The sequence below is a fragment of the Panthera pardus genome, unplaced genomic scaffold (assembly GCF_024362965.1).
Source record: "Panthera pardus isolate Hobbes unplaced genomic scaffold, ASM2436296v1 HiC_scaffold_15, whole genome shotgun sequence".
In the NCBI taxonomy this organism is placed as follows: domain Eukaryota; kingdom Metazoa; phylum Chordata; class Mammalia; order Carnivora; family Felidae; genus Panthera; species Panthera pardus.
Genome location: NW_026526710.1, coordinates 41,095,148 through 41,107,867, shown reverse-complemented (window position 1 = coordinate 41,107,867; position 12,720 = coordinate 41,095,148).

Genomic DNA, 12,720 nt, shown 5'->3' with positions numbered 1-12,720 from the left:
GCTGCTTCCCTAACACACACACACACACACACACACACACGAAAAACTCATCTTGAAATGTTCTAAAATTATATAGTGGTGATGATTGCACAACTTTGTAAAAACCATTGGATCATATGCTGTAAGTAGTGAATTTTTCACTATGTAAATCATAATAAAGCTGTTTAAAATTTTTAAAATCACTCTAGGGGCAGCTGGGTGGCTCAGTCGTTTGAGTGTCTGACTTTGGCTCAGGTCATTGTCTTGTTGTCCGTGAGTTTGAGCCCCAAGTTGGGCTCTGTGCTGACAGCTGGGAGCCTGGAGCCTGCTTCGGATTCTGTGTCTCCCTCTCTCTCTACCCCTCCCCCACACATTCATTCTCTCTCTCTCTCTCTCTCTCTCTCTCTCTCTCTCTCTCCCCCTCCCTCTGTCAAAAATAAATCAACATTAAAAAGAATTTAAAAAGACATTCTACACTGCAGGGTTCAAGATAGTGGGGAAAGGGAGTTCATGGTGTGCTTCTTTGATTTCGCATATCTGGGGCAGAATAAAACATAGTTTGTTATGAAAACACAAATCCTCATCTTGAAGCGTCCCTAAAAATCAGAAATGGCTGCTGGCTGCCATCACTACATGTCTGGTGCTACATTAAGACTTTACATACGTTGTTCTACTTAATTCTTAAAGTAACCCCGTAAGGTGAGCTTTATCCCAAGTTTACAGGTGTGAAAATAAATATGAAGAGGTTGGATAATTTTCCCAATGCCATGCAGCCAGTGAGGGTTGAAGTAAGGTTTAACCATATGTCTCGTTGCACATAGTGGATAAGTCCTAGTTGTTACAGTAAAACCTAGTATTTTCTGGAGGCCTGACTGAGAGGGTGCACACACACCCTAATAAATTTTGATCATCGTCATCTCTTCCCAAAAGTAAGAAAGAATATCGCTTACATTTAAAAGGTGTTTTGAAGACAGGCAGCTATATGATCTGATTTCCCAAACCCCAGGTGGGGCCCAGGCATCTGCATTTTACCGGAACCTCAGGCAGGTCTAATGTCAGCAAACCTCACACACCCCTATGAAGAGGAGTTGCCCAGGTGGAAATTCCTGGAAAGCATATCTCCCATTGCTCATGTTTGTGTATGTGGGCCTGATTTCCTACTCTCTGTGTATGTTGCAGAAATATTTCATCAGTAAATGAGTTGAAAGCATAATCTAACATGTGATTTTGATGGTAAATCATTTTGATATCGTTGTATATGAACAGTGTATTTTTTTTAAGTATTTTTTTAACGCTTATTTATTTTTGAGAGAGAGACAGAGTGCGAGCAGGGGAGGAGCAGAGAGAGAGAGACAGAATCCAAAGCAGGCTTCAGGCTCTAAGCTGTGAGCACAGAGCCTGATGCGGGGCTCGAACTCATGAACCGTGAGATCATGACCTGAGCCGTAGTCAGATGCTTCACCAACTGAGCCACCCAGGCACCCCTGAACAGTTGTATTATTAAACTGAGGATAGGGGTGTGTGTGCCTGGACCTTTCAATGAAAGGCATTTTATAGAACATCTTAAACTGTATGCATCCCATCAGCTAGTGATTTATATATCCGGAGTTGAAAGCAACATTATCCAGAGGGTAACCAGTCAGAAGAAGACAGGCCCCCATTAAGGAGGGAAGAGGATGTGGACACTGAGAAATCACTGAAAGCCTAACTCTTGACATTTATTTTTAAATGTGGTTGTAAAAGAAGACTCAGAACATTCAGCTGTGTCATGGCTAAAAATACACATTTTTTTCACTTCTCTTCACCCTCTTCACCCTGCCATCTTCTCAGAGACAAAAACAGAGAAAACAAGGAGATCTGGGAGACGGAAAAGGGAAAAGGAGAACACAGACTATATCCGCAGATGGGGAACTGGATGCCCAGATACCATAGGGATGGGTTCCTTCATTTCCAAAACCAGACCAAAGAACATCAGCTTTCTGGGTCCAGGAACAACCTTGGTTCCCTTACTTTTCTGAAAAGGTAACCAGCGCTGGTAGACAGCCCCTCACTTCTGCCTCCAAGCAATGTTACTATCTCTGCACCCCACCATACTTGCCTGGGAAGCTAAAACTGCCTTGTATAAATTAAAAAAAAAAAAAAAATGCTTTCATTCCTCCAGACTTAAGATAGCGGTTCTATTGTTTTCCTTTGTTCAATTAAGTAATGCAAGCAAATTTAGAACGATTTGCCTGAATAGAACTCTTTTTCATACAATGTCATACTGAGACAATATAGGGTAAACAAGAGAGACTTAACTCCTGTAAAGCCACTGGTCTGAGGCAGGGGTTAAAAGTTTCCATACACTTAGAGACAAATCCCTTCTTCTGCGAAAGTGATCAAATGAGAGATAAGAGCCGTTAGGGTGTAATGGTTGTCTGGGCAAAATTAGAAGTAACAATTTAAAGCCGGCTTGCACCAGTGTTTTTATTTTCCAGAGGCCTTAAAAGTATGTCGACCGTGGAGAAAGACATCCTGTGATTGTATTGTGTCCACTGAAAAGTAAGAACCACAAGATAAGGACCACGGGACTGAAGGATGCTGTCCCACTCCCAGCCCCAACGCTTTGAAAAGTGCCTTGATAAGCCTCGCACACTACTCCTTCAGAGATCGACATTCCTTTTTCTTGATGGCTCCTTTGTATACAAGCTATCTCTAATAAACTCCACCTGCTTCCTTTATCTCAAGTTCAGTGTTCATTTCTATAACACTGAGACTGAAGAACCTGGTCTTGGGGTCCAGTAACAATACATATAGTCATAGCTAGTGGTTCACTGCAGGAATGACACATCATACAAATTACAGGTTATCCCAGTTATCTAGGAGGAGTTAATTACTGGCTAATCAGAAAGACTGTCATATTTTATTTATAACAAGGTCTACTTCAGTTCAATGGCATGTTTTTCAAGGACCTACTATGTGCCAGCCTTGTATGCTGAGTGCTATGGAAGATGAAGTTGTAGAAGGTACAACCTCCGAATCTGAGAATCTTCTGGTCTAATTGCTGAAGAGAGACACACCAACAGAAACTCTAATATTAAATGGCCATAAGATAGAGGTGTATGCTGTGTGCTATGGGACCATGGCAGGTGGGGGCGGGGGGAAAGTGGTCCACCTGGGGATTCCTGGATAGCTTCCTGTGAGGATTACGATAATGAGCTGAGTCTGGAAAAGAGGCAGGAAATGTATCCCTAGTAAAGGGACCAGCATGAGCAATGGCATGGACATACGAAACAGATGAAATCTGCAAACACCACAGTTGTGCTAGAGTCAGGGCACAAGGACTTTCTATGCCTTGCTGGGGAGTGCACAGGCAATGAGGAGCTGGTAGGGAATTTAGGCATGGGAATGACATGGTCATATTTGTGGGTAGATGGAAGGCTCACCTGATTTTATATGAAGGGCTAATTTAATGTGAAGAAGACTAGAGACTTCTGAGAGCCAATTGCAGAGAACCAGATCATGTGTTACTCTCTAGTGGGTGAAATTGTAAGTTCTCTTTCTATCAATTGGGTTTAAATGGAAAAGGTGCAGCCTGAAGTTGGATCTCTGGCATTTGTGGGGCTTGATAGATCCGTTCACTCATTGACACCAGGATTCTTCTTCTCTTGACAGGTTGGCCTTTTTCTGACTTTCAGTGAGAGAGCAGGTAACAGGACCATCTATACAATGCGAGAGTCTAGAAGTCCTGCTTCCCAATGCCAGAAGCATTTCCCAGACATTGTAATGACCCACAAATCCTCATATATTAAAAAAGGAAGGAAGGAAAAATTCCTGAGACTGGTACTATTCTTTATCTTGAGCCATCACTCTAGGGTATGAGTAATGAAGGCTCTTGTCTGCCAGATTTCCATTTTCTCTAACATTATCAGCCCTTATAACTCTAAATGACTGCTGGTCAGCTCGATTTCTGTGACTCTATGAGCTAGTAACCAACATGAAAGATCTTCTCAAGTGATAGTCTCTGAATCTAGATCCTACTCCCCACTTGCATTTTTTTTTCTGTGAACATTGGTCTCCAGGCTTGCTCACTCCTACAGGAAAAGAGACCTTCTCTCTTCACGTTCTATATACCCATTGTCAAGGATGATTCTGACTGGCACTGCTTGAGTCACATGGCAATTCCTGACACAATCACTAGAAGATAGAATACTCTGACTGGCCAGTGTAGGCCATGTGGGGAGAAAGCAAGGAGGGTAGAGCACCCTGGCTAACAGCCCCACTGGACCCACACAGAATGGAGAATTTCTTTCCAAAGAAAGGAATGTCAGCACAAAACTTACATCTACCATAGGGGCCCCCGGGTGTCTCAGTCAGTTGACTGTCATCGGCTTCGAAGTCAGCATCGGACTTCGGCTCAGGTCATGATCTCGCAGTTCTTGGGTTCGAGTCCTGCATCGGGCTCTGTGCTGACAGCTCAGAGCCTGCAGCCTGCTTCAGATTCTGTGTCTCCCTCTCTCTCTACCACTCCCCTGCTTGCTCTGTCTCTCTCTCTAAAAAATAAATACACATTAAAAAATTTTTTTTAAACTCATGTCTACCACAGAGAATTAGTAAACAATAACGAAATATAATTATAGGGCACCTCACCCTAATAATGTTTCATTCTGTGGTAAAGAAAACTAAAAAAAAAATCCAAACCTCCTTGTACCTCTTCCAAAAATGTTGGTGGATTTGGAAAATGATCGACTTGCATGGAATCTAAGAGTAAATGAAGTGCAACTTTATTAAATGTTTCTTTAGGACATTCATTATATAACTGACTTGAAAATCTCCAGGGTATGTATTAGAAAACTGTAGTAGAACAGGGCTGGGAGAAAGGGTAGGAAAATCAAAGGAGCATCAAGGGCCAAAGTTCATTGGCCTGATGGAAAACCACGAGTCAAGTAAGGACAGAGAGAGGACAGAGAGAAGATAGACCAGGAGAGATGATAAAACTCCCATCTACACAGATTAGAGGGATTGGTTTATCTCAGGAAAGCCAAGAGCTGATATCTAGAACCACGGAAGATGGTCATCAGTTGATTCTTGAAGGTTTTTCTCTAGGTCCTTGACTAAGGGCACAGATTCAGTGGCCTGAGATCAGTAGTTTCTGTCTAACCCCAGCCAGGAGGCCAGCAAGAACTCTGCTTCTTCAGAGATATGGTGTCTAATAGACAAATAAGTAAAAGTAGACTAGAAAGTACCAGCAGAAACTATGATACCATCAGTTGAGGCTGGTAGAGGCACTTCTTAAGTAGGAGGCCAGGGACATCAAGGGCCATAGAGAAGATAGTGAGCCTGGTTTCACGTGTTCAACATTACTCAAGGTAATGGAGTGAAGACAAAGCAATTGTGTAAAGGTTTTAGCTCCAAATTTTCTGTTTTTAGATAAGGTCTAGAGTTGCAGAATCTCAAAATTGGATGGAACACAGAGGTCTTTGCATTAGAAACCTCAGTTTCTGATCAAACTCTGAGTAATTCTGTTGACCTTGATCAAGCTGCTAACCCTCTTTCTGCTGCAGTGTCTTCTTCAATGAGGATAATGAGAAATCCCGTTTACCTGACAGGATTGTCATTTCATTTGCCTGTGCAAAATGCAAACGTGTGGCTCCTTGTTAAAAAAAAAAAAAACTATTAAGAATTTTAAGATGGCAACAGCTGGCCATTAAACTGAGTGCCAGGTGCTTCTGAGAACAGAGCGCTGCATGACTGTACAGGTCTCCTGGCATGAAGTCAGCCCCGCCAGGTAGGATGATGCACATCAAAGCGTTTAGCAATCTAAAAAGAGTTCAACAAACTCCTGAGGGGTTTTGTCTTCCCTTGGCTCTCCAGCATTATATTAGTTTTCTAGGGCTGCCATTAAAAAAAGAACCACAAACTGGTGGCTTACACAACTGAAATGTATTGTCTCACAGTTCTGGAAGCCAGAATCCAAAATCAAGTGTCTGTAGGGCTGGTTCCTCCCGAGGGTAGTGAGGGAAGGACCTATTCCAGGCCTTTCTCCCTGGCTTGTAGATGGCCATCTTCTATGTCTCTTCACATTGTCTTCCCTCTATGCATGTCTCAATGTCCAAACTTTCCCTTTTTACAAGGACATGAGTCATATTCAATTAGGGCTCACCTTAATGATCTTGTTTTAACTTCATTACCTTTGCAAAGACCCTATCTCCAAATAAGATCACCTTTTGAGGCACTGGAGGTTAAAACTTCAACATATGAATTCAGGAGGGAGGACACTATTCAAGTCACAATAAGCATCAACCCCCTTTTTCTATTTGGGGGCATGCCTGTTGGTGTGTGGCCTCATGGGGAGGCAGTGATGTTAGGCTGTGGTAGAAGGAGGGTTATGCCACCATGACAGGGATGTAGGGCCACAGTTTCCGCTACCTAGTGCTTATTGTAGCTCTCGCTGCTTGTTCCATAAGACCTGCTCTTCAGTCCCTGAAAGCTCTTATGCATACACCCAATATATTCCTTTCTGGCTTAAGAAAGCCAGACTATGTTCCTGTGGCTTGCAGCCAAAAACACAAAGTGATACTCCAATATTACACTGGAATTGGAAAGGATACTTGAATTTGACTGGAGTCTTGTGCCTCTCCAGAGCTGCTTGGCACTGTCTGCCTCCTGGGCCCTGGAAGCTTCCGCTGTGGCCTTATCTCTGCCACCATCTGCAGACGCAGCCTTCCCACTGTGAGGGCTGGGCCACCGCACAGAAGCCACAGCAGCGTGGCAGTGCAGGCCTTCCCTGAGGAGACCTGCGGAGGCACTGGCTCTTCCCACTGCTCGCATGAAGCACCTTGCCACTTTGCTGGGGGCCATGCAAGATGGCTGCCCCACCGCTGCTTGGAGGGGCCAGGTGACAGCCCAGAACTGGGGGATGGCTGAATCCCTTTGAGCCCAGCTCTGAACAAACAATGAGAGTCAGGAGATGGAGGGAATGGGTAGATGAGCTCTTCTCCCTGCCTCCCTGGTGACTGACGATTCCAATATGTGATGGTTCCATTTGGCCTACTCACAGAGTACTGTTGGCTCAGCACTGGGTGTGGTTTTTGTGGCATGTGGCCAGCATTGTCACTCATCACCCCGCATTTGCTCCCTGACTCTCTCCTAGACAGCCTTCCCTTTTCCCTCACTCCTCTGCTCCCCCATAAAGCCTCACACCCTAAGCTTTGCCTCAGGCTCTGTTTTCTATGGAACCTCTTTTGATCTCCAAAGTCCAGGAGCCTTGAAGGAAGCTTTTGGTTTAGAGCTGGGAAGGGAAAAGAGGAAACCAGTTCATCACACCCATGTGTCCATATGTCAGCTTACCTGAGGCTCGAAGACATGAAGTGGCAGGTAACCAGGGATTACGAACAATGAGACCAGGCATATTATGAAAACATCATTTATGTCAAAGCTGCTCAGAGAACTGAGGCAATCATTGAAGATGATTCAGAACATCAGCTGGAGGACAAACGAGCTTTCACTTGGACCAGCCATGTAAAGGTGGCTGTGTAAACAGAGGCTAAGACCCCCAGTGTCTATTTAAAGGGCGTGGTTTTTTTTTGCCCTTGATGATAACAGGCTCCTGAAGAGCAGGATGGAAATCATTTTAACACTGTACAGTAGATAACCACTTCGGTGCCCCAAAGAGCTTTACTCTCTATTTAGAACCAGCTTGATGTTTTCAATTCCTGTCGCAGTACCATTCCAGACAATTAGAAATACAACTTCAGGGGGCACCTGGATGGCTCAGTTGGTTATGCGTCTGACTTCAGCTCAGGTCATGATCTCAAGGTTCATGGGTTTGAGGCCCGCATTGGACTCTGTGCTGACAGCTCAGAGCCTGGAGCCTGCTTCGGATTCTGTGTCTCTCTCCCTCTCTGCCCCTCCCCTACCCACGCTCTGTCTCTCTCAAAAATAAATAAAAACATTAAAAAAAAAAAAGAAATACAGCTTCAGTGTGGCTTTGGTTCCATTTGCCCCAATGGTGACTGTTAGGCAATTCAGGGCCATATAAATATATTTATATATTCTTTTAGCTTCTTTTTATTAAATGAAGTTTCAAATAGGTCTTCCAAAACAAATGAACAAAAAAAACTGGAGTTTGGGTCAACCAAGGACAAAAATAAAGGGAAATTCCAGAAGGAAAAAGTAGTTCTACCATCTACTAGCTTTATGACCTTGGGCAAATAACAAGACCTCTCTGAATTTCAGTTTCCTCTTCCACAAAACAGAGAATACAATAACCCCATTTTGTGTTTTTATAAGAATTGAGGGAGCTAGGGTGTGGGAGAAGCCTAGCACATAATTAGTGCTCCATAAATATTAGTTATTGTTACCATTATTGGTTGCCACACATGATTACTTCTCAACATAAGGGTATGATAATATGTGAGATCTACTTCTGGAAGACCAGTTTGGAAGGAGGCAAGCACACTACCCTTGCTCTCTCTGTTCTCTACGTTCCGAACATGAACACACATCTCTATGCCCCAAAGGGACTCATGGACATTCCTCTTGAAACGAATTTCATAGTAGGAGGGCACCCACCCATGCCTTGGAGATAAACTCCAGCAGTAGAGAGTGGGATCGCCGATCTCCCTTGAGTTGATAGGTCTCACATTTTTGAGAGCATAGGAACCACTTGATATGTGTATACATATTTCTAGGCCCCATTCTCAAAACTTCTGATTCAGTAGTCCTGAGGTTAGGGACCTGGGAATTACCATTTGCACAAATGTGTGTGTGTGTGTGTGTGTGTGTGTGTGTGTGTGTGTGCGCGCATGCACACATGATAGTGAGGTAGAAAGAATTTGGCCCACGTTTCCAGAATTATCCTCTGGAGTTCTCAGACACTCTTCTAGCCCTGTGGTGAGTATATGCAAACAGCCTGAGCTCCCAGAAAACACTTCCAATTCTCTTCTCTTGGGTTATGGACATGTTTAATGAGCCAGTCCTGCCCACACAGACCTATTTCAATGTTACCACTGGCGTAACAGTTTAACTTTAAAGTATACCTACATAGATAGGTTATTACCAGGCAGTGCTTCTTCCCAAACTTAGCTGCATCTGAGTAACATCTGGGGAAACTTTTAAATGCCACCCCCCTCATGTCCAAATCTAATTAGAAAATGAGCAAAAGACATAAAGAGACATTTCACTGAGGAGGATATACAGATGGTAAAAAAGCATGTGAAAAGATATTCAGCATCACTAGCCATGAAGGGAAGGAAAATTAAACCATGATGAGATATCGCCATACACCCAGCAGAATGGCTAAAATAAAGCATAGTGATAATACCAAATGCTGGGAAGAATGTAGAGAAACTGGATCTCTTATACGTTACTGGTGGGAATGTGAAATGGTATGGCTACTTTGGAAAACAGTTTGGTAATTTCTTAAAAAAAACTAAATATACAGGGCGCCTGAGTGGCTCGGTCAGTTAAGCATCCAACTCTTGGTTTCAGCTCAGGTCATGATCTCACGGTTTGTAAGATCGAGCCCCGCGATGTGCTGAGAGTGGAAACTGATTGGGATTCTCTCTCCCTCTCTCTCTGTCCCTCCCTAACTCATGCACACATGTGTGTGTGCACAGACTCTCTCTCTCAAAATAAACTTTAAAAAAAAAAACCCACTTAACATCCACTTAACATATGACCTAGCAATTACCGAAACGAAAACTTACCTTCACACAAAAACATTTTATACAAGTGTTCGTGGTAGCTTTACTTTTATTTGAGTATAGTTGACACGCAATGTTACATTAGTTTCAGATGAACATCCTGATGGGACAACTCTACATGTTATGCTGTGTTCACCACAAGTGCAGCTATCATCTGTCACCATACAGCGCTGTTACAATACCATTGACTATATTCCCTATGTTGTGCCTTTTATTCCCGTGACTTATTCGTTCCCTGACTGGAAGTCTGTATCTCCCTCTCCCCTTCACTCATTTTGCCCATTCTCCTATCCCTGTCTCCTCTGACAACCACCAGTTTGTTCCTCGCATATATAGGTCTGATTCTGCTTTCTGTTTATGTATTAATTTTTTTTAAGATTCCACATGTGAGTAAAATCATATGGTATTTGTCTTTCTCACTCTGAATTGTTTCACTTACCATAATATCCTCTAGGTCCATCCATGTTTTCACAAGTGGCATCATCTCATCCTTTTTTGTGGCTAAGTAATAATACACACACACACACACACACACACACACACACGCACACACACACACACACACACACTTCATATCTTCCTTATCCATTAATCTATTGATGGACATTTAGGTTGCTTCCATATTTTAGCTATTGTAAACAATGCTTCAATAAACACAGGGGTGCATATATCTTTTCAAATTAATGTTTTCATTTTCTTTGCATAAATTCCCAGTAGGAGAATAGGTGGGTCATGTGGTAGTTCTAGTTCTAAGTTTTTGCGGAAACTCCATACTGCTTTCCACAGTGGCAGCACCAGTTAGCACTCCCACCAGCAGTGCACGAAGGTTCCATTTTCTCTACATCATTCTCAGCACCTGTTATTTCTTATCTTTTTTTAAATTTTAGTCATTCCCTCAGGTGTGAGGTAGTATCTCATTGTGGTTTTGATTTGTATTCTCCTGATGATGAGTGATGTTGACTACCATTAGTGTGTTTGTTGACCATCTGTATTCTTCTCTGGGAAAATGTCTATTTGGGTCCCCTGCCCATTTTTTAATCAGTTTGGTTTTTTGCTGTTGAGTTGTATAAGTTCCTTACATATTTTGTATATTAGCCCCTATTGGATATATCATTTGCAAATATTTTCTTCCATTCAGTAGGTTGCTGAATGGAACCTTTTTTTTGTTTTCTTGATGGTTTCCTGAGCTGTGCAGAAGCTTTTTATTTTGAGCTAGTGCCAATAGTTTATTTTCGCTTTTGTTTCCCTTGCCTGACAGCTTTATTTATAATAGCCTCAAACTGTAAACAATCAAAATGTCCTACAGTAGGTGATTATTAAACAAACTGTGGTACACCCACATCATGGAATACTACTTAGCAATAAAAAGGAATGAACCATTGAGACACACGTGACTTGGATGGATCTCAAGTACATTATGCTGAGTGAAAAAGCCGATCTCAAAAGGCTTATGTAATAATCTCTATAATTCCATTAATAGAACCTCCCTGAAATGATGAAATTATAGAGATGGAGAACAGTTTAGTGTCTGTTGGCATGGTAGGGAGAAGGGGGTAGGCAATACTATGAAGGGGTGATCTTTGTGGTGATGGGACATTTTTTAAACTAAATTCTGAATCCTAACACTGCCAATATCCTGCTTTTAATATTGTAAACTACATTTATGTACCATGTAATCATTAGGGCAAACTTTGCAACCTCCTGTGAATCTATAATAGTGTACAAAGAAAAAGAAAAAAATAGTCCTGGTGTCCAGGCTGCTCCCCAAACCAGTGAAATCAGAATCTTGGGGTGGGGAACAGTCCAGGGATCAGCATGTTTCAGGTGACGGCTAAGTGTAGCAAAAGTAAAGGTCTACTGTAATTGGCATGCCATAGCTACTGCTCCCACTAGCTTTCCTTCTGCTGTACCTCAGACTCGATGGGGAAGCGGCCATGCAACACACATCAGGGCAGTGAATGCCAACATTGGTTGCATAGTGATGAGGCTTTTTTACAGCCTTGAAACTGATCTGGCTGATCATATTTTCTGAGGAATCAGTGTGTGGGGAGGAGCCCCGGCAATGAAGAGCACAGGGATGGGGGCCCATGGTGTAAACCTAGGCTAAGGAAGGCCCTGAGCTTCATTTCTCTTTGTTCCTCCAGATTTCTGGACAAATACAAAATGCTCTCTTGCATTTCTCTTTGAAGTTCATAACAGATTCCCTAAGGGTTTGTAAAACATCTGCCATCCAAACTGACAGGCTCTTGCACAAAGATGTTAGAGATACAGAATGGTTTCCTCTGCTGACTACAATCAATGACATCTCCATAATTGTCTTCTCTATCATCTTATTTGAACAAGTAAAAGACGGGGCGCCTGGGTGGCTCAGTCGGTTAAGCGGCCGACTTCAGCTCAGGTCATGATCTCGCGGTCCATTAGTTCGAGCCCTGCATCGGGCTCTGTGCTGACAGCTCAGAGCCTGGAGCCTGTTTCAGATTCTGTGTCTTCCTCTCTCTGACCCTCCCCCATTCATGCTCTGTCTCTCTCTGTCTCAAAAATAAATAAACGTTAAAAAAAATTAAAAAAAATAAACAAGTAAAAGACATTGCACAAAATAAAGCAGTAGTTCTTGAGGGAAGGCATATATATTTTTTTTTTCTTTTTTTTTTTTGTATCTTTGGTCAAAATATCTAAGAGCTGATCATAAAAATAACAGAATACCTTTGGCACTGACCATCCCTGTTTTTAGCCTTCACTTATATCTTGCTATTTTACTGCTATAGTTTCATATTGTTTCAGAGCCTCCTGTGTCTGATGGTTCTAATGCTTTCCAAAATGAGTTTCTCCAGCCACATCTCAGATATGGAAGCTTTGTTAACTGTAACAGTTCACTTAAGACTAATATGAAGCTTTCTGGTTGATTGTTGCTGGTGTCTTATGAACTCCCAAGCCCTCTACTGCCAACCCATATGCTTTCCCACTGTATTTCTCAATACAATTAAACTGCTGTATCATTTTTTTTTAAATGGATATTTGGTTTATAATATGGGCAGGGTCTTTGAATAATTACCCA